We start from the raw sequence: 22,283 nt of genomic DNA, 5'->3' as shown, positions 1-22,283 counted from the left end.
CTCAGTTGCCAGTTTGTTAAATTCTTCCTATTACTGTTCTTGAATACTTTTCTAGGGAATTATCCATCTTGAGAAAATCGTGTGTTCCCCAGTATCTTAGTTGAAATGTCCTTTGAGCTCTACATTTTCCTGCAAATCAACTTTCTTTTCTCCTTATACATCAGGATACATTTTCACGCTGGTTTCACTAGCCAGCCATCAAACTTTGAGGGCTGTCCCTATAGCATTCTATTGTTGCCTCTCCAACAAGTTTCAAATGTTTTAACTCCAAGTCATTTAATACTGTTGCTGTTTTTTTAAAATTTTCTTTCTTTTTTTTTTTGGCTGCGCCATGGGGCTTGCAGGATCTTAGTTCCCCGACCAGGGATTGAACCCAGGCCATGGCAGTGAAAACGCTGAGTCCTAACCACTGGACCACCAGGGAATTCGCCATTTAATACTATTATCATCAGCATTTCCCAAGTGGCTTATTGAAGATAAGGTGGTGGTGGTGGTGGTGTGTGTGAGTGTACAGTTGGAGAGGTTCAGGGTGATCAATAGCACTCCCACTTGAGCCCTAAGCATCGGAGGCTTGCCAACTAGTTTAAAAAATCATCATTGCAAATTTTCATTGCCATGATACCTCTTTCTTGTTTTTCTTTAAAATTATTTGACCTTTACTGCAATAGCCTTTCAGAAATTATGAAGAGGTTGACATGTCCCTTTATAATGAAGAAATATGTCTTCGCACTGCTTTCTGAATCTCTCTCTGCCTTGCTGGTCCACTCTAACACCATGCCTTTTGCTGTACTTAATTCCTTGTCTTAGTCTGTTTGGGCTGCTATAACAGAATAACATAGACTAGGTGGCTTATAAACAGCAGACGTTTGTTTCTCACAGTTATGGAGGATGAGAAGTCCAAGATCAAGGTGCTGGCAGATTCAGTGTCTGGTGAGGATCAGTTCCTGGCTTATAGACAGCTGTCTCCTCGCTATAACCACACATGGCAAAAGGGACAAGGGAGCTCTCTGGGGCCTCTTTTACAAGGGCACTAATGTCATTCATGAGGGCTCCACACTCATGACTTAATCATATCCTACAGGCCTTATCTCCAAATACCATCATCTTGGGAATTAGGTCTCAACATATGAATTTTGGGAGGGACACAAACATTCAGTCTACAGCATTCCTATTCCCTCAAAGACCTCCAATCTGCTTTCCAAAACTTAGAGTGGAATACTCGATATGCCAGTTGTGTTGTGAGGTTAATGGGTGATAGTGGCTTAATAGGTTGCCTGTCTTGGAAATAACTTCATCCCAACAGATTACTTCTGGGGACAAAACACCCTGATGTAAAATACTAAGAATGATAACAATGCCATGTTTTTATCCTCTGGAACAGACAGAAGTTGCTGAGTTAATATTAATATTTTTTAAATGATTAAAAAAAAACTTTAGCCTTGTCCTAAGCAATAATATCTATGGAACCACTGGTTTGATGTACTAATCATACTTTCATACACATTGACATAAACACATAACCATTAAATTTTTTTAATCCATATTTTCATCCTCTTCCTCTTTCCTTCCTAAACAATTCAGCCCTAAAGTGATTAGATGTGACAGAGCAAGATAGAGTCCATGGTTGGGGGGTCCAGGAGAGACCTGGTGGTTCAGAGTGGGATGTCAGGGTCTAAGTAGGGTTAAGAAGGTGTTCATATGAAGGCTGAAGTAGGAGAGTCATAGCCAGATTAGGGTAAGGAAGGCATCCCTAGGGAGGGTGGTGTGATGTGGGGTGTGAGAGCTCCAGCAGGGTGAGGAAAGTTGTTCTTACTAAGGTTGGCTTGGCATGGAGAGTCAGAGCCCAAGCAGAGTGAGTTGAGTGTCTGTTCTAAGGGACGGCCTTGATCTTGCATGGAGAGTAAGAGTCTGATCAGGGTGAGGGAGATGCCCATGTGTGGTGGAAATGGGAGATTAGTTAAATATTTTGATCAAATAAGGAAATCAAGGATGATAGAAACCATGTTTCTCTCTGTTGGAGAAGCAATAAAAAATCTGGAAAGGGAGCAAACTATGATACTATACATAGAGAGGGCAAGCTCGAAGGAGTCACTCAAGAAGGCAAGGTGACTTTCTGGGGCAGAACCAGCCTCACTGTCCCATGCCTGAAGCATAGAGCAGAGGCAGAGACAGGCAGAGAGAAATGAATATTGGTGGCCAGAGGGCGTGCTGGTGACTATAGCAGATGCAGTTCATGCAAGGCTCACATCTGAACCTATCTAGGTCCGGTTTGACCAGCACCTTTGGCATCATTCAAGTGTTTTCCCAAAGAGATGGGCTCTCTGGTTTTCCTAGAAGATGATGAGAGTCCACACCTGCCATCTCAGCTGCTCACAGACCAGGCAGCAGCCACTTCAGAGTGGCTCTTAGACAGCAGGCCGGCCAGAGAACTCCATTAGGACACTCAGGCTTGGCATCTGTCTGCTCTGTGCACTCCTCGAATACTTCACACCATCCCGCCTCCAGATAAATTACAGTAAGTCCCCTACCTATGAACCTTCAAGTTGTGAACTTTCAAAGATGCGAGTGTGCGTTCACATGTCCCATCATGTAAGTTAGTTCATGTGTCTGGCATATATTTTCATGTGCCTGCATCCTTTACAAGTGGTAGCGCTTTTGTTTACTTTACTGTACTGTACTGTATAGAGGGAGTACAGTATCTTTATTTCAAGCCAGGATGTCCAGAAGCAAGCATAAAAGCAGTGGTGATGTAGCTGGTACAGAATTACCCAGACATCACTGGGTCATTTTTTTCAAGAGGGTGGATAGAATTGAGTCCAGCAAGGAACCAGAATCTGTGCCGTCAACATCAGGTGTGAGTGAAATTGCAGCTTACCCTCCGTCTCCTATTGCTGACAATCCTTCAGCTCTACCGACTCCCACCTCCTCTCCCTCCTCCAGTCGGTAACTCTTCTTACCTGTTCACTCGATGCCAGCCCCTGGATGCCAGCTGTTGTACAGTACTACTGTACTTTTCAAGGTTTTGTACTGTAAGGTTAAAAATGATCAAGAGGGATTTATCCCAGGGATTCAAGGAACCTTCAGGGTACACAACTCAATCAATGTGATACACCATATTAACAAATTTGATTAACAAATATGATCATCTCAATAGATGCAGAGAAAGCTTTTGACAAAATTCAACTCCCACTTATGATAAAAACTCTCCAGAAAGTGGGCATAGAGGGAACCTACCTCAACATAATAAAGGCCATATACGACAAACCCACAGCTAACATCATTCTCAATGGTGAAAAACCGAAAGCATTTCCTCTAGGATCAGGGACAAGACAAGGATGTCCACTCTCGCCACTATTATTCAAGATAGTTTTGGAAGTCCTAGCCATGGCAATTAGAGAAGAAAAAGAAATAAAAGGAATACAATTTGGAAAAGAAGAAGAAAAACTGTCACTGTTTGCAGATGACATGATACTATACATAGAGAATCCTAAAGATGCCACCAGAAAACTACTAGAGCTAATCAATGAATTTGGTAAAGTTGCAGGATACAAAATTAATGCACAGAATTCTCTTGCATTCCTATACACTAATGATGGAAAATCTGAAAGAGAAATTAAGGAAACACTCCAATTTACCACTGAAACAAAAAGAATAAAATACCTAGGAATAAACCTACCGAGGGAGACAAAAGACCTGTATGCAGAAAATTATAAGCTACTGATGAAAGAAATTAAAGATGATACAAACAGATGGAGAGATATATCATGTTCTTGGATTGGAAGAATCAATATTGTGAAAATGACTATACTACCCAAAGCAATCTACAGATTCAATGCAATCCGTATCAAATTACCAATGTCATTTTTTACAGAACTAGAACAAAAAATTCTTAAAATTTGTATGGAGACACAAAAGACCCCGAAGAGCCAAAGCAGTCTTGAGGGAAAAAAATGGAGCTGGAGGAATCAGGCTCCCTGACTTCAGACTATACTACAAAGCTACAGTAATCAAGACGATATGGTACTGGCACAAAAACAGAGATATAGATCAATGGAACAGGATAGAAAGCCCAGAGATAAACCCACGCACCTATGGTCAACTAATCTATGACAAAGGAGGCAAGGATATACAATGCAGAAAAGACAGTCTCTTCAATAAGTGGAGCTGGGAAAACTGGACAGCTACATGTAAAAGAATGAAATTAGAACACTCCCTAATACCATACACAAAAATAAACTCAAAATGGATTTGAGACCTAAATGTAAGACCGGACACTATAAAACTCTTAGAGGAAAACATAGGAAGAACACTCTTTGACATAAATCACAGCAAGATCTTTTTTGATCCACCTCCCTAGAGCAATGGAAATAAAAACAAAAATAAACAAATGGGACCTACTGAAACTTAAAAGCTTTTGCAAAGCAAAGGAAACTACAAACAAGACAAAAAGACAACCCTCAGAATGGGAGAAAATATTTGCAAAGGAATCAATGGACAAAGGATTAATCTCCAAAATATATAAACTGCTCATGCAGCTCAATATTAAAACAACAAACAACCCAATGCAGAAATGGGCAGAAGACCTAAATAGACATTTTTCCAAAGAAGACATACAGATGGTCAAGAAGCACATGAAAAGCTGCTCTACATCACTAATTATTAGAGAAATGCAAATCAAAACTACAATGAGGTATCACCTCATACCAGTTAGAATGGGCATCATCAGAAAACCTACAAACAACAAATGCTGGAGAGGGTGTGGAGAAAAGGGAACCCTCTTGCAGTGTTGGTGGGAATGTAAATTGATACAGCCACCATGCAGAACAGTATGGAGGTTCCTTAAAGAACTAAAAATAGAATTACCATATGACCCAGCAATCCCACTACTGGGCATATAACCAGAGAAAACCGCAATTCAAAAGGACACATGCACCCCAATGTTCATTGCATCACTATTTACAATAGCCAGGTCATGGAAGCAACCTGAATGCCCATCAACAGACGAATGGATAAAGAAGATGTGGTACATATATACAATGGAATATTACTTAAAAAGGCCATAAAAAGGAACGAAATTGGGTCATTTGTAGAGACGTGGATGGACCTAGAGACTGTCATACAGAGTGAAGTAAGTCAGAAAGAGAAAAACAAATATTGTATATTAATGCATATATGTGGGACCTAGAAAAATAGTACAGATGAACTGGTTTGCAGGGCAGAAATTGAGACACAGATGTAGATAACAAACGTATGGACACCAAGGTCGGAAAGCAGCAGAGGGGATGGTGGTGGTGTGATGAATTGGGAGATTGGGATTGACATGTATACACTAATATGTATAAAATGGATAACTAATAAGAACCTGCTGTATAAAAAATAAAATAAAATAAAATTCAACAACAAACAAAAACAACATAAGTGCATCTAATAGATTCCTGATACATTTGATTATGTGGAAAACAGTATAGGGTGGGATTTTATAGTTGTTAAATAATATGGAAGAAATGAAACAAGTAAACAAAAGAAAATTTGAAGAAATCATTTAGGTGAAAATAAGCCCAACAAAGTGAAAGCCCTATAGGAATGTAAATATTGTAATGTAAATACCAAAAGAAACAGTTCAGAGTAAAGGATGACTCTGGGGGGAGTAAATGGGGGTAGAGAAGGAAGCATGGAGCTTCTGGGTTTTGCTGTTGTTATAAGTTTTGTAGTATCATTTTATTTTTTAAATCATGTGAATGTGTCACTTTTAATAAAGCTAAAAATTGATTTTAAAAATGTTTTATTTATTTTTTGTGTTTGTTTTTTATGTATTATTTGTGTGAAAAGTATTATAAACCTATTACAGTACAGTACTATATAGCCATTTGTGTTAGTTTGGGTACTTAGGCTAACTTTGTTGCACTTATGAACAAATTGGACTTATAAATGTGCTCTCAGAACGGAACTGGTTCATATGTAGGGGACTTAGTGTACTTTACTCCAAAGATATCTTCAGTTTTCATGTCTCTGCAGTGGAAACTCTGCTGGATTTAAAACCAGCTCTATCACTAAGCATGTCCCAACCTTTCCAGCCCTCAGTTTCCTCATCTGTGTATAAGTTTCCTCATCTGTATAAGAGATAAGATTTTACCAGAGTTGATAAGATTTTACCAGAGTTATCTGCTTAAAGAAGGAGGAGGCGTTAGATCAGCCACCTTCCCAAATCAACGAAATGCAAAGGTAAATAACCTATTTTTCAAATAAGCAAGATCCCCAAAAATTTACCTCCCATGAACTGTTTCTAAGGAAACTACTGAAGAGTATTCTCTACCAAAACAAGGAAGTAAACCAATAAAGAGGAAAACAAGAAACCCAATCCAAAAGAGATATAAAGGAAATTCCCAGGGTGATAAGAAAGGGATATTCCAAGAAAACAGGAGGTAGTCTTAGAAATCAATCCACCCAGATAATTGCAGGCCAGAAGGCTTTAGAAGAGTCATCTTCAAGAAGATGAAATTGATGGAGTACTTAATTTGTTTGAATATATCCAGAGGAGATTTACAGGGGGAGTGTTTGGAAATAGTAATAAATACATAGAAAAATAAGCAAATGGAAAAGAAAGACATATATTAACTTTAGGGACAGAAAAACGTAAGTAGGAAAAAGCAATCATAGTATATTACATTGCTGAACTTTATCATTTACGTATAGTCATAATAATACATTTACTGAGTATTGATTTTAACTTTACTGGACCATGGGGGAATGGAAAATGTACTGTGTGTGTTTGTGTGTGTACATGTATGTGTATGTGTGTGTATAAAAAAGAACAACATCTTCAGTCTCTACAGAGGAAAGTTGATGAATAATGTCTAAAACAAATTATCAAAAAGTAGCAACATAAACATTTTTTTCCAGAGATATGCAAAGAATATATCAAAGGAGTTGAAACTAATCGCCTCTGGAAATGAGAGGGAAGGGAAGAGGCTGTTCCTTCAGGTAAGAAGATCAATAGAGCTCTTATTACAGGTTGAGTTCTCTGGAGCTCATTTATTGGGATGGCTCTTGGATCAACAACTTGTGGAAGAGGGCTGAGTGAAGAGCAAAGGAACCTGCTCTTACAGGTCAGCTCGCACAGGGAGATGGCAAGGTGGAGGGTGGATCTGCAAGCAAGCAGGACTAATCACCACATACAGCATGTTTATGCTCGTTTTACAGAGGCTAGAGAATAGTGCCTTCAGCTCTTTTAACTTTGCTTTAAAAAAAATGATACATTATTCTCCTATAATTTGGTAGCTGTTCTACACTCAAGTAGCCTGCCCTTAGGAAACAACTCCTTCTACCCGCAAAAAGATCTGAGCATTCTTTTAGTGACAGGGGCTGGGGATTAACTTTAAGTCCTGTCTTTCCCAGAGTTACTTGTCCACAACATTCAAATCACATGATAATATCCTAAAGAATACACTTTAATAAACCTATTTAACTGTGGCTGGGCTTTCTCCAGGAATGCAACTTCCAATTCCAGCATTGTTCTTAAAAGGAAATATGATTCCCTTTAGGAGGACAATTCCAAGTACTGATTGATGGTGGCCGAAACCAAGGTCTGCCTATACATGCCTGGTTGAGTGCTGTAAAATGGAAACAAAACAAAACAAAACAAAACACACCTAACCAGAAAGAAGAAAACAAGGGGAAGAAAGAAGGGAGGGGCTGGAGGCTGTTTAGAACCAGGTTTGAAAGATGCAGTAAACATCAGGGGTATTACAAGAGTCCAGATGGAAAACAGTTTTGTTCGTTTTTACATAAAAAGGAATAGAGTAGGGGATGGCTTTTTCCCCAGTAGGATGGATGGAGGGAAAGTAGGTACGTTAAAGGACAGGTCAGGTAGCCTCCAGGAGAGGCAGGAGACAAGACTGGGGTTCAGGTGGATTATAGCCTTTTGTTTCAAACTAAACTGGCTGTACCTGTAGCAGCTGGACAACAGGAGTCTGAGATCAGCCAGGGACTCTGCTTCCAAAGGAACCAGCCAGCCTGGGGGAAAGGGATGAAAACTGTGAAGCATGATTTAGTAACACCTAAGGCTGTCAGTCAAGATCAAATGAATCTCAGTGTATCTGTAACTTCTCCCTCTGTGTTTGATTTGTTTGGTAACTTTCCCCACGCTGGGCTAACTTCATCCTCTGAAACAGAGACTGTCAAAAGTTGCCACCTGTGGCAGTAGCCTGAGGTCAAGTGGGAGGGGCAGGTTGGGGAAGACAAGGTGATCTCCTGATTCTAAGATGGCTCTCTCATGAGGAGAAAAAAGTGTACGTATCTTTCCCCTTGATGCCTTTGGCAGGGGTGAGGGAAATGAGTTGGGGTGAACAGTTCAGCAAGCCCAGGGAAATTTTACCACGTAGGCCAGGGATAAATGATGGGGATCACCTTTATAGGTACTAAGGATTTTCCCCATCTGAGTTAAGTTTCTAAAAGAATTTAAATAGATACAAAAGAATATTTTAAAAAATGTGTAGGGTAGCAAAATTATAGTAATGAAGACAGACAAGAGGTTGCCAGGGGTTGGTGTCAGAGGGAGGTTGTGACTATCCAGTTTCTTTGTGGTGATGGAACAGTTCTGTATCTTGATTGTGGTTGTGATTACAAGAATCTATACATGGGATAAAGTGTACCCATGCAGACACTCACACACTCGTGCATGCACACACACACACACAAAGAGTACATGTAAAAACTAGTGAGATCTGGGGCTTCCCTGGTGGCGCAGTGGTTGAGAGTCCGCCTACTGATGCAGGGGATGCGGGTTCGTGCCCCGGTCCGGGAAGATCCCACATGCCACGGAGCGGCTGGGCCCATGAGCCATGGCTGCTGAGCCTGTGCGTCTGGAGCCTGTGCTCTGCAGCGGGAGAGGCCACAGCAGTGAGAGGCCCGCATACCACAAAAAAAAACCCAAAAAACAAGTGAGATCTGGATAAGGTCTGCAGTTTACATCATAGTATTGCACCAAGGTCAATTTTCTGGTTTTGCTAACTGAACTATGCTTATGTAAGATGATGTCATTGGGGGAAGCTGGATGAAGGATACCTAGGAACTCTGTGCTCTTTTTGACGTTTCTATGTGAGTATAAAAAGAAAAAGCTTTTAAAAATTGGGGCGTTTAAATAGTAATAACTCAAGAGAGATCCATTATCAACCACCCACTTTAAGAAAGAAAGAAAGCATTACCATTGTTTCTGGAAGCCTTCTCTTCCTCCCACTCCTCTGCCCCATCAGAGATAACTACTACCTGGATCTTTATATTCATTATCCCTTTGCTTTTCTTTGTAGTTTTACCTCATACATTTAAATCCCCAAGGAATATGTTGTCTAGTTTTGAGTGTTCTTGAATATTATGTAATCATTCTGCTTGTGTTCTACTACTAATTACTTTTTTACTCGGTGTTTCCTTTCTGAATTCCATCAGTGGTGAGTGTAGCTTTTTGATTTGTTCATTGGTGTATTCATTGGGAAAGCACCATGATTTATTTATCCATTCTATTGTTTATTAACATTTGGTCTGGTTTCAATTTTTTTTCCAATTACAAACACACAGTTCTGCTATGAACATTCTTCTGTATGTCTCCTAGTACACTGTGCAAAAGTTTCTTTAGGGACTCTACCTTGGGGTGCAGTTACTCAGAGATTTCTGCTACTTTCCTAATTTACTAGATGATGCCAAATTATTTTCCCAAGTAGTGTAACTATTACTGTGTATTTTCAGTAATATGGGTATTGCCAGGATTCTTACTTCTTGTATGTATGGTAACTATAAAATGTTATCTGATCACGGAGGCTTTAATTTTTGTATTTTTTCTAATTTCGAGTACAATTGCCCATTTTCCATTTTTTAAAAAAAATCCTTTCTACAGCCTGCAAGACCCTGAACAATCCAGGTTTGATTCCTCTGACCTCATCTCCCACCACTCTTCTCTCACTCAACCACAGTTACATGGGCCAGAGAGAGTCCAGAAATAAATTCATACACCTATGGTATTTTCTTGATATTTATTTCTTTTCTTGATATTTATTTATTTATGGCTGTTTTGGATCTTTTTATTTTTTTAACATCTTTATTGGAGTATAATTACTTTACAATGATGTGTTAGTTTCTGCTGTATAACAAAGTGAATCAGTTATACATAAACAATATCCCCATATGTCTTCCCTCTTGTGTGTCCCTCCCACCCTCCCTAGACCACCCCTCTAGGTGGACACAAAGCACGGAGTTGATCTCCCTGTGCTATGTGGCTGCTTCACACTAGCTATCTATTTTACGCTTGGTAGTGTATATATGTCCATGACACTCTCTCACTTCGTCCCAGCTTCCCCTTCCCCTTCCCCGTGTCCTCAAGTCCATTCCTACATCTGCATCTTTATTCCTGTCCTGCCCCTAGGTTCTTCAGAACCTTTTTTCTTTTTTTTAGATTCCATATATATGTGTTAGCATATGGTATTTGTTTTTCTCTTTCTGACTTACTTCACTCTGTATGACACACTCTAGATCCATCCACCTCACTACAAATAACTCAATTTCGTTTCTTTTTATGGCTGAGTAATATTCCATTATATATATGTGCCACATCTTCTTTATCCATTCATCTGTCGATGGACACTTAGGTTGCTTCCCTGTCCTGGCTATTGTAAATAGAGCTGCAATGAACATTGTGGTACATGACTCTTTTTGAATTATGGTTTTCTCAGGGTATATGCCTAGTAGTGGGATTGCTGGGTCATATGGTAGTTCTACTTTTAGATTTTAAGGAAGCTCTATACTGTTCTCCATAGTGGCTGTATCAATTTATATTCCCACCAACAGTGCAAGAGAACTCCCTTTTCTCCACACCCTCTCCAGCATTTATTGTTTGTAGATTTTTTGATGATGGCCATTCTGACTGGTGTGAGGTGATACATCATTGTAGTTTTGATTTGCATTTCTCTAATGATTAGTGATGTTGAGCATCCTTTCATGTGTTTGTTGGCAATCTGTATATCTTCTTTGGAGAAATGTCTGTTTAGGCTTTCTGCCCGTTTTTGGATTGGGTTGTTTGTTTTTTTGATATTGAGCTGCATGAGTTGCATGTATATTTTGGAGATTAATCCTTTGTCAGTTGCTTCGTTTGCAAATATTTTCTCCCATTCTGAGGGTTGTCTTTTTGTCTTGTTTGTAGTTTCCTTTGCTTTGCAAAAGCTTTTAAGTTTCAGTAGGTCCCATTTGTTTATTTTCGTTTTTACTTCCATTACTCTAGGGAGGTGGATCAAAAAAGATCTTGCTGTGATTTATGTCAAAGAGTGCTCTTCCTATGTTTTCCTCTAAGAGTTTTATAGTGTCCGGTCTTACATTTAGGTCTCAAATCCATTTTGAGTTTATTTTTGTGTATGGTATTAGGGAGTGTTCTAATTTCATTCTTTTACATGTAGCTGTCCAGTTTTCCCAGCACCACTTATTGAAGAGACTGTCGTTTCTCCATTGTATAGTCTTGCCTCCTTTATCAAAGATAAGGTGACCATATGTGTGTGGGTTTATCTCGGGGCATTCTATCCTGTTCCATTGATCTATATCTCTGTTTTTGTGCCAGTACCATATTGTCTTGATTACTATAGCTTTGTAGTACACTCTGAAGTCTGGGGGCCTGATTCCTCCAGCTCCGTTTTTCTTTCTCAAGATTGCTTTGGCTCTTCAGGGTCTTTTGTGTTTCCATAAAAATTGTGAAATTTTTTGTTCTAGTTCTGTGAAAAATGCCATTGGTAATTTGATAGGGATTGCATTGAATCTGTAGATTGCTTTGGGTACTATAGTCATTTTCACAATATTGACTCTTACAATCCAAGAACGTGATATATCTCTCCATCTGTTTGTATCATCTTTATTTTCTTTCATCAGTGTCTTATAGTTTTCTGCATACAGGTCTTTTGTCTCCTTAGGGAGGTTTATTCCTAGGTATTTTATTCTTTTTGTTGCAGTGGTAAATGGGAGCATTTCCTTAACTTCTCTTTCAGATTTTCCATCATTAGTGTATAGGAATGCAAGAGATTACTGTGCATTAATTTTGTATCCTGCTACTTTACCAAATTCATTGATTAGCTCTAGTAGTTTTCTGGTAGCATCTTTGGGATTCACTATGTATAGTATCATGTCATCTGCAAACAGTGACAGCTTTGCTTCTTCTTTTCCGATTTGCATTCCTTTTATTTCTTTTTCTTCTCTGATTGTGTGGCTAAAACTTCCAAAACTATGTTGAATAATAGTGGTGAGAGTGGGCAACCTTGTCTTGTTCATGATCTTAGTGGAAATGATTTCAGTTTTTCACCATTGAGAATGATGTTGGCTGTGAGTTTGTCATATATGGCCTTTATTATGTTGAGGTAAGTTCCCTCTATGCCTACTTTCTGGAGAGGTTTTATCATAAATGGGAGTTGAATTTTGTCAAAAGCTTTCTCTGCATCTATTGAGATGATCATATGGTTTTTCTCCTTCAATTTGTTGATATGGTTTATCACGTTGATTGATTTGCATATACTGAACAATCCTTGCATTCCTGGGGTAAACCCCACTTGATCATGGTGTATGATCCTTTTAATGTGCTGTTGGATTCTGTTTGCTATTATTTTGTTGTGGATTTTTGCATCTCTTTTCATCAGTGATATTGGCCTGTAGTTTTCCTCTTTTGTGACATGTTTGTCTGGTTTTGGTATTAGGGCGATTGTGGCCTCGTAGAATGAGTTTGGGCATGTTCCTCCCTCTGCTATATTTTTGAAGTGTTTGAGAAGGATGGGTGTTAGCTCTTCTCTAAACGTTTGATCGAATTTGCCTGTGAAGTCATCTGGTCCTGGGCTTTTGTTTGTTGTAAGATTTTTAACCACAGTCTCAATTTCAGTGCTTGTGATTGGTTGTTTATATTTTCTATTTCTTCCTGGTTCAGTCTTGGGAGGTTGTGCATTTCTAAGAATTTGTCCATTTCTTCCAGGTTGTCCATTTTATTGGCACAGAGTTGCTTGTAGTAATCTCTCATGATCCTTTGTATTTCTGCAGTGTCAGTTGTTACTTCTTTTTCATTTCTAATTCTATTGATTTGAGTTTTCTCTGTTTTTTTCTTGATGAGTCTGGCTAGTGGTTTATCAATTTTGTTTATCTTCTCAAAGAGCCACCTTTTACTTTTATTGACCTTTGCTATTGTTTCCTTCATTTCTTTTTCATTTATTTCTGATCTGATCTTTATGATTTATTTCCTTCTGCTAACTGGGGAATTTTTTTTCATCTTTCTCTAATTGCTTTAGGTGTAAGGTTAGGTTGTTTATTTGAGATGTTTCTTATTTCTTGAGGTAGGATTGTATTGCTGTAAACTTCCCTCTTAGAACTGCTTTTGTTGCATCCCGTGGGTTTTGGTTCATCGTATTTTCATTGTCATTTATTTCTAGGTATTTTGTGATTTCCTCTTTGATTTCTTTAGTGGTTTCTTAGTTATTTAGTCGTGTATTGTTTAGCCTCCATGTGTTTCTATTTTTCACAGATTTTTTCCTGTAATTGATATCTAGTCTCACAGCATTGTGGTCAGAAAAGATACTTGATTTGATTTCAATTTTCTTAAATTTACCAAGGCTTCATTTGTGACCCAAAATATGATCTATCCTGGAGATTGTTCAATGAGCACTTGAGGAAAATGTGTATTCTGTTGTTTTTGGATGGAATGTCCTATAAATATCAATTAAGTCCAGCTTGTTTAATGTATCATTTAAAGTTTGTGTTTCCTTATTTATTTTCATTTTGGATGATCTGTCCATTGGTGAAAGTGGGGTGTTAAAGTCCCCTACTATGAATGTGTTACTGTCTATTTCCCGTTTTATGGCTGCTTGCATTTGCCTTATGTATTGAGGTGCTCCTATGTTGGGTGCATAAATATTTACAATGGTTATATCTTCTTCTTGGATCGATCCCTTGAGCATTATGTAGTCTCCTTCTTTGTCTCTCGTAATAGTCTTTATTTAAAGTCTATTTTGTCTGATATGAGAATTGCTACTCCAGCTTTCTTTTGGTTTCCATTTGCATGGAATATCTTTTTCCATACCCTCACTTTCAGTCTGTATGTGTCCCTGGGCCTGAGGTGGGTCTCTTGTAGACAGCATATACACGGGTCTTGTTTTTGCATCCATTCAGCCAGTCTATGTCTTTTGGTTGGAGCATTTAATCCATTTACATTTAACGTAGTTATCGATATGTGTGTTCCTATTACCATTTTCTTAATTGTTTTGGGTTTGTTATTGTATGTGTTTTCCTTCTCTTGTGTTTCCTGTCTAGAGAAGTTCCTTTAGCATTTGTTGGAAAGCTGGTTTGCTGGTGCTGAATTCTCTTAGCTTTTGCTTGTCTGTGAACATTTTAATTTCTCCATCGAATCTGAATGAGATCCTTGCTGGGTAGAGTAATCTTTGTTGTCGGTTTTTCTCTTTCATCACTTTAAATATGTCCTGCCACTTCCTTCTGGCTTGCAGAGTTTCTGCTGAAAGATCAGCTGTTAACCTTACGGGGATTCCCTTGTATGTTTTTTGTTGCTTTCCCCTTGCCGCTTTTAATATTTTTTCTTTGTATTTAAGTTTTGATTGTTTGGTTAATATTTGTCATGGTGTGTTTCTCCTTGGATTTATCCTGTATGGGACTCTCTTCACTTCTGGACTTGATTGACTATTTCCTTTCCCATATTAGGGAAGTTTTCAACTATAATGTCTTCAAATATTTTCTCAGTCCCTTTTTTTTTTTTCTATTCTTCTTCTGGGACCCCTATAATTCGAATGTTAATGTGTTTAATGTTGTCCCAGAGGTCTCTGAGACTGTCCTCCATCCTTTTCATTCTTTTTTCTTTATTCTGCTCTGTGGTAGTTATTTCCACTATTTTATCTTCCAGGTCACTTATGCATTCTTCTGCCGCAGTTATTTTGCTATTGAATCCTTGTAGAGAATTTTTAATTTCATTTATTGTGTTGTTCATCTCTGTTTGTTTGCTCTTTCGTTCTTCTAGGTCCTTGTTGAATGTTTGTTGTATTTTGTCCATTCTATTTCCAAGATTTTGGATCACCTTTACTATCATTACTCTGAATTGTTTTTCCAGTAGGCTGCCTATTTCCTCTTCATTTGTTTGTGCTGATGGGTTTTTACCTTGCTACTTTATCTGCTGTGTATTTCTCTGGCTTCTCATTTTGCTTAACTTACTGTGTTTGGAGTCTCCTTTTTGCAGGCTGCTGCTTCATAGTTCCCATTGTTTTTGGTGTCTGCCCCCAGTGGGTAAGGTTCGTTCAGTGGGTTTTGTAGGCTTCCTGGTGGAGGGGACTGGTCCCTGTGTTCTGGTGGATGAAGCTGGATCTTGTCTTTCTGGTGGGCAGGACTGCATACCGTCATGTGTTTTGGTGTGCCTGTGACCTTATTATGATTTTAGGCAGCCTCTCTGCTGATGGGTGGGGTTGTGTTCCTGTTTTGCTAGTTGTTTGGCATAGGGTGTCCAGCACTGTGGCTTGCTGGTCGTTGAGTGGAGCTGGCTTTTCACGTTTAGATGGAGATCTCTGAGAGAGCTTTCACCATTTGATATTATGTGGTTGCTGGGAGGTGTCTGGTGGACCAATGTTCTGTACTGAGCTCTCCCATATCAGAGGCTTGGGCCTGACATCCAGCTACAGCATCAAGAACCTGTCAGCCACATGACTCAGAAGAATAGGGAGAAAAAAAAAGAAAGAAAGAAAGAAAAAGAAAGGCAAATAAAGTTATTAAAATAAGAAATATATTATTAAAAATTATAAAGTAATAAGAAAAGAAAGAAAGAATAGGGCAAACCCCAAAACAATCCACCAATGATAACAAGTGCTAAAAACTATACTAAAAAAAAAAAAAAATTACTGACAGACCCCTAGGACAAATGATAAAAGCAAATCTATACAGACAAAATCACACAAAGAAGCATACACATACACACAAAAGGAGAAAAAGGAAAAAAACAGTATATATATATATATATATATATTAAAAAAAGGAAGAGAGCAACCAAATCAATAAACAAATCTACCAATGATAATAAGCTCTAAATACTAAGCTAAGATAAACATAAAACCATAAACAAATTAGATGCAGAAAGCAAACCCCAAGTCTACAGTTGCTCCCAAGGTCCACTGCCTCAATTTTGGGATGATTCGTTGTCTGTTCAGGTATTCCATAGATGCAGATTGTGGAGGTTTGATCTGCTGCTCCTGAGGCTGCTGGGAGAGATTTCCCTTTCTCTTCTTTGTTCGCACAGCTTCTGGGGTTCACCTGTGGATTTGGCCCCGCCTCTGTGTGTAGGTCTCCTGAGGGCGTCTGTCCCCTGGCCAGACAGGACGGGGTTAAAGGAGCCGCTGATTAGGGGGCTCTGGGTCACTCAGGCTGGGGGGGAGGGAGGGGTACACAATGCAGGGCGAGCCTGCAGCAGCAGAGGCTGGCATGCCGTTTCAACAGCCTGAGGCACAACATGTGTTCTCCTGGGGAAGTTGTCCCTGGATCACAGGACCCTGGCGGTGGCGGGCTGCACAGGCTCCCAGCAGGGGAGGTGTAGATAGTGACCTGTATTTGCACACAGGCTTCTTGGTGGCTGCAACAGCAGCCTTAGCGTTTCATGCCCATGTCTGGTGTATGTGCTGACAGCCGTGGCTCGCGCCCATCTCTGGAGCTCGTTTAGGCAGTGCTCTGAATCCCCACTCCTCGGGCACCCCAAAACAATGGTCTCTTGCCTCTGAGGCAGGTCCACATTTTTTCCCGGACTCCCTCCTGGCTAGCCATGGCGCATTAGCCCCCTTCAGGCTGTGTTCACGCAGCCAACCCCAGTCCTCTCCCTGGGATCCAACCTCCAAAGCCCGAGCCTCAGCTCCCAGCCCCCACCTGCCCCGGCGGGTGAGCAGACAAGCCTCTCAGGCTGGTGAGTGCTGGTCGGCCCTGATCCTCTGTGCGGGAATCTCCTCGCTTTGCCCTCCTCACCCCTGTGGCTGCGCTCTCCTCCGCGGCTCCAAAGCTTTCCCCCTCCGCCTCCCGCAGTCTCTGCCCGCGAAGGGGCTTCTAGTGTGTGGAAACCTTTCCTCCTTCACAGCTCCCTCCCACTGGTGCAGGTCCTGTCCCTATTCTTTTGTCTCTGTTTTTTCTTTTTTCTTTTGCCCTACCCAGGTACGTGGGGAGTTTCTTGCCTTTTGGGAAGTCTGAGGTCTTCTGCCAGCGTTCAGTAGGTGTTCTGTAGGAGTTATTCCACATGTAGATGTTTTTTGTTTTTTTTTTTTGAGGTACGCAGGCCTCTCACTGCTGTGGCCTCTCCCCTTGCGGAGCACAGGCTCCGGACACGCAGGCCCAGCGGCCATGGCTCACGGGCCCAGCTGCTCCGCGGCATGTGGGATCCTCCCGGACCGGGGCACGAACCCGTGTCCCCTGCATCGGCAGGCGGACTCTCAACCACTGCGCCACCAGGGAAGCCCGCAGATGTATTTTTGATGTATTTGTGAGGAGGAAGGTGATTTCCATGTCTTACTCCTCTGCCATCTTGAAGCTATGTCCTGTGTTGGGTCTTAGTTGCGGCATGCATGCTCTTCATTGTGGCGCAGTGCATGGGCTTCTCTCTAGCTATGTTGCGTGGGATCCAGAGCACATGGGCTTTGTAGTTGCGGCACGCAGGCGTAGTTGGCCCACGGCATGTGGGATCTCAGTTCCCCGACCAGGGATTGAACCCGCGTTCCCTGCATTGGAAGGCGGGTTCTCAACCACTGGACCACCAGGGAAATCCCTCCACTTATTTTTTTCTGTTTCTTTCTCTTCTGTGAAATACATGTTTAACACTTTTGCCCATTTGTCAGTTGGGTTGTTTGTCTTTTTCTTATTGATTTCTGGTAGTTCTTTATATATTCCAGAGATTAATCCTTTGTGTTGCAAAAACCTTCTTCTAGTTTCTGACTTAACTTTTTACTTTCATTATGGTGTCTTGTAAGGAACATAAACTCTTAATTTTAATATAGTTAATCTCATTTTAAGAGTCGTTTCATTTAGCATATATTTTTATAGTATATGTTTTTTCAAGGAAGTTTTTTATAAACCAGAAAATCATAAAATTATTTTTATATCAATCCTTAATAAATTTTCTAATTCTCCTTTTACATTTAAGCTTTTACTACACCAATACTTGGCTTTTATGTGTGATGTGAAGGATTCAATTTTATTTTTGAAATATATGGGTAATTTGTTTTCCCCATACCCATATTTTGAAAAAAATTTATGTTTCCCCTGGGTATCTGTAATGTCAGCTCTAGAAAAAGTCAGTCAGATATCTATGCATGTGTCTGTCTGATTCTGAGTTCTATATTCTGCTGCACTGATCCATCTATATGTTTTCCCACTGATACCACCATATCTTATTATCTTAGCCCTGGAATAATTTTAATATCTGGAAGACAAGTTCTCTCATGTGGTTCTTCTTTTTGAGTGTCTTGTCTTTTCTTGTCCTTTGCTCCTTCATGTACATTTTGGAATCAGCTTGCCACGTTTCTCCAAAGGCCAGGGGAATTTTGAATGGAATTATGTTGAATTCACAAAATCATATATCTTCAAGTGTATGTGTATATGTACTTGACCACATTTTTCAGCCAAATAGACCATTTGTACTGCACTGTACTTTATTAGGTCATTGGGGCATATCAGAGGCTGGGCGTTGCCTCAGTATGGAGGTACGAGAAGCCAGTGGTTTTTTACCACTTGCAGTATAACGCTATCTGATAACAATATAGAAGAAGATCATGTGCTCGAGTTGCCACAGAGTTTTCAATTAAAAAGAGCTGTTCCCTAAATTAGAAGACCTCATGGACTGCAATGACTGTTACATGAGTACTTCACTTTAAACCAATGAATATTGTATTTCTGGGTATGCCTAATACAAAACATTGCAACTAGACCTGGAAGCAAATGCTATATGATATAGCAGTCAGTAAAGCCTTTTTATATCTATCCATGTCTTCTCATCTATAAAAAATCTGTAAGAATTTTTTTATTAGGACTATAGAGCCAATTCAGATGAGATTCTGTGATTCTGCAATATGGCTGCAGGATGAGCATTAAAAATTAGGAAGAGTGTGATACTCTGCTCTTAGGTCAAATGAATATTTCTTATCTTTTTTTTTGCAGTTTAATTAGGGCTAAATTAAAAAAGCAAGGTGAAGCCTAGAGACACCACACATATGAAACTTGTCAAGCCATTTTTCCTCCCACCAGGGCCTGAGCACAGCCTCATTTATCTTGGTCAGTGAAGCTCAGGGAAGCATTGCACTTTGGCTTCAGCTTTAAAAGGCTTGTATGTTGAGGTGTATCCCGTGTCTCCTAAAGATAAAGTGCTGTTTCACTGGCATTACTCACCATGTCAAGGTTTTCTGGTAAATTTTTCAGGCACTCACCTTGTGGAAAAAGGCATCAGTTTGCCACTTCCTAAGAAATGGGCTGTTCATAATGTTGTGTTGTAATTTGATTCTTGTGAGGCGTTGATGGAAGACAATAGTGGCCCAGAGTCAATGACAAAACATAGAGGCTGACCCTTAAGAGATGCTCCGTAAGTTAAAACTTGTTTTCACTTGACTACAGTGTGAATTCAGTTGACTAATAATATCTCTTAATGATGTTACCATGATTCAGAAAAAGCACCACGTTCCAAATTTTCTAGGTGTTTAACCCAAAATTACATAACAGTTTCTAGTTGTCTGGTGGCATAGAGTGACCAGGCAGAATATTTGCACCTAAGAAACTTACAAACTAATAAATGAAACATGAAAGAAAGCCTTATATGGCCATAGGACTGTTCAGGAAAGTTCATTGAATCAACCCGAGATGGCGCTGTGATTCGGAGAAGGATAGTAATGGCAAGTGAAACAAGCAAACAAAAAAGCAAAAAAACCCGCTGATTATCAATCAGCTAACAGCATTAACTGAGAATCCCTTGAGATAGATCAGTGGTCTTCAATTTTTTTTGCATGCTTTCTACTAAAAAAAATTCTTAAAAGCTGTATGTATACCTCCTGTTTCTGCTGCCAATGTGAGGATAGCCAAAGAAATTGCCACTGAGACTTGCTACACAGGCACAATTTGCTATGCTAATTAACAAAGACTGCTTCAGTGCAAGAAAACTTGGGTTGTTCCTTTAAATTCTAGGATAATTAAATGTTAGTTAATGTTTATTAAGTGCCTGCCATGTGTCAGGCCTTATCTGAGGCACTTATATGGTTTATCTCATTTAATCTTCACCAAAACCTTATGAAATAAATACTAGAATTACACTCATTGTGCAGAAAACTGAGGCAGGGCTTAAGTGACAGAGACGCACACGTGGAACCCAGGCATTTGGCTTCAGAGTCCATGTTTACAAACTTCAAGTTCTCCTGAGCCTTTAAAAGGCAAAGAGTGTCTCTTCCCCATGTGGTCATTGAAACAGTTTTTGTTTCCTGGAAGCTTTAGAGGCAGCTGTGAGTCTGTTGGCTTCAGAGATTTATCCATCTCAGATGGGAAGCATGGCTCCAGCTTCCTGTGCAGGACCGTGTCGTTTATGGTTCGGGTGGACCTGGCTCTCTTGATAAGCTGGTTTCAGCATGTAAGGCCAGTGTTTCCTCCTGCAGCTGGATTTGAGGGAGCCAGGGAAGTCTCATCTGACTGAACCCATGATATCATAAATTTGTCAGAATGTGCCTAAGTTTCCCCATAGAATCTGTCTTTGATGAGCTTCTGTTCCCTTCAGGACTTCTAGCCCTCACCAGAGCTACATCTGATCTGGAGGAGAAAAGAAAAAAAAAAAGAAAAGAAAATAGAAGAAACAGTAGCTCTTGGTCATTGAATCAAATCTATAACGTAAGGCAGAATCAGTAACTTAAGGCAGAGTCAAGTTCTTCTTGAAGCAAAAACTGCATAGTCACAAATGTTATTAGGGAAAAATGCAAGTTTAGAGCGCTAAACTCTTATCCTCCTAAGTTTTTATTACAGTTGCTTTTAGGCCACATTCTCTCATTAGGTGCTAATAAATGTTTTCCATCGTGTGCAAGAAAGATTTTATACAAATTCCATTTCCCAGAACTCCGTGAATGATATGGAAACCCCCTTTTCTGGGTGTGGAAAAAAAAAAAACCAACCCTGAGCCCTGCGAGCTCAGTGTTTCTTGAGTACCCTCTGGTTTTGCTAGGTGGCGCCGTAGGCTAATTCACGGGCCTTGCTCAGCTCTCAGGTGGCCACCTTCTGTGGGAGGGTAGGAAGGGAAAGAAGCTGCCGTTCTCCTCAAGTTAGTCAGGATCATCAGATCCACGGACAGGAGGTGAGGTCTATTTGCCAAGGCTCTGGCCTCTGTCATTTTATGAACTGTTTCCTTTTTTCCCCCCTTCACCTTCCTGGTTGATCACAGCTGGCAGGGAGGGGGGCTTCTAGGTCCTGGGCTTTGGCTATCCTTGAGGAAAATTCTGGAGGATCTTAAACTTTGTCCTAAATATTGTGTTTTTTCCATCTGAATCTCCCAAAAGTGGCTCAAGAATTTGGGGAGGAAGGACCAAACTCATCTCGAAGAATAAAAGGAAGGAGCAGTACTTCAAAGGTTTGCACCAGTTCCCTCCCCATCTCCTGAGCGAGGTCAGGGTGTGAGAAAGTCCTGACCCTTGTCCTCCCCTGAGATCCCTAGTGTTTCCCAGCCTCCTGCACCCCTGCAGCTCTCAGAGGAATAGAGGGCCCCATTGTAGGGAGGGGGGAGCACAGGTCCAGGAAGCCTTGGATGGTGTGGAGGACACCAGAGGACCTTTAGTCTTAAAGGAGAATCCCCTTTCCCACCATGCCAGAAGCCTGAAACTCCTAAATTACTGACTCCTATGTCCGAAGGCATTAAAGACCCTCCTTAAAACATAAATGTGACGTAAAGGTTTTAATTGGAAAAGTTGGTGGAGGAAGCCATTGCAAAATGGCGCTGTGCAGAGAGAACCCCAGGGAGGAACCAGTCATGGGTGGGGTGGGGCAGGGCGGGTGGGGTGGGGCAGGGCGGGTGGGCTGAGCTGAGGCAACAGGAGAGCTAAGGTGGAAACAAAGGTCACCTACTTGGCATCTTTGTGGGACCATAGCCTCCTTTCCACCTGCCCTGTTTGGAGTCAGATACAGTTCTGCGATGGCCGAGGCCATGTGCCCTCAAGTTTCTAGGAGAGACTGGGCTTCAAATACTGTCCCAGTATCTCCACAAACACACACATACCTGTCTGCTCCTGCATCCTGGTTTTGGC

General features: G+C 40.5%; 1 long non-coding RNA gene across 3 annotated transcripts in view; it reads left to right on the top strand.

Moving 5' to 3' along the window:
• Positions 1-22,283, top strand: part of LOC149749530 (uncharacterized) — a 166,701-nt gene that overhangs the window by 14,423 nt on the left and 129,995 nt on the right. The gene's annotated exons all lie outside the window — the stretch shown is intronic.

The sequence above is a fragment of the Delphinapterus leucas genome, chromosome 3 (assembly GCF_059928025.1).
Source record: "Delphinapterus leucas isolate spDelLeu-1000000601 "Yukka" chromosome 3, BTC_Dleu_Yukka2, whole genome shotgun sequence".
NCBI lineage: Eukaryota > Metazoa > Chordata > Mammalia > Artiodactyla > Monodontidae > Delphinapterus > Delphinapterus leucas.
The sequence above is the reverse complement of the archived record's forward strand: the minus strand, read 5'-3'. Positions and strand labels throughout refer to the sequence as shown.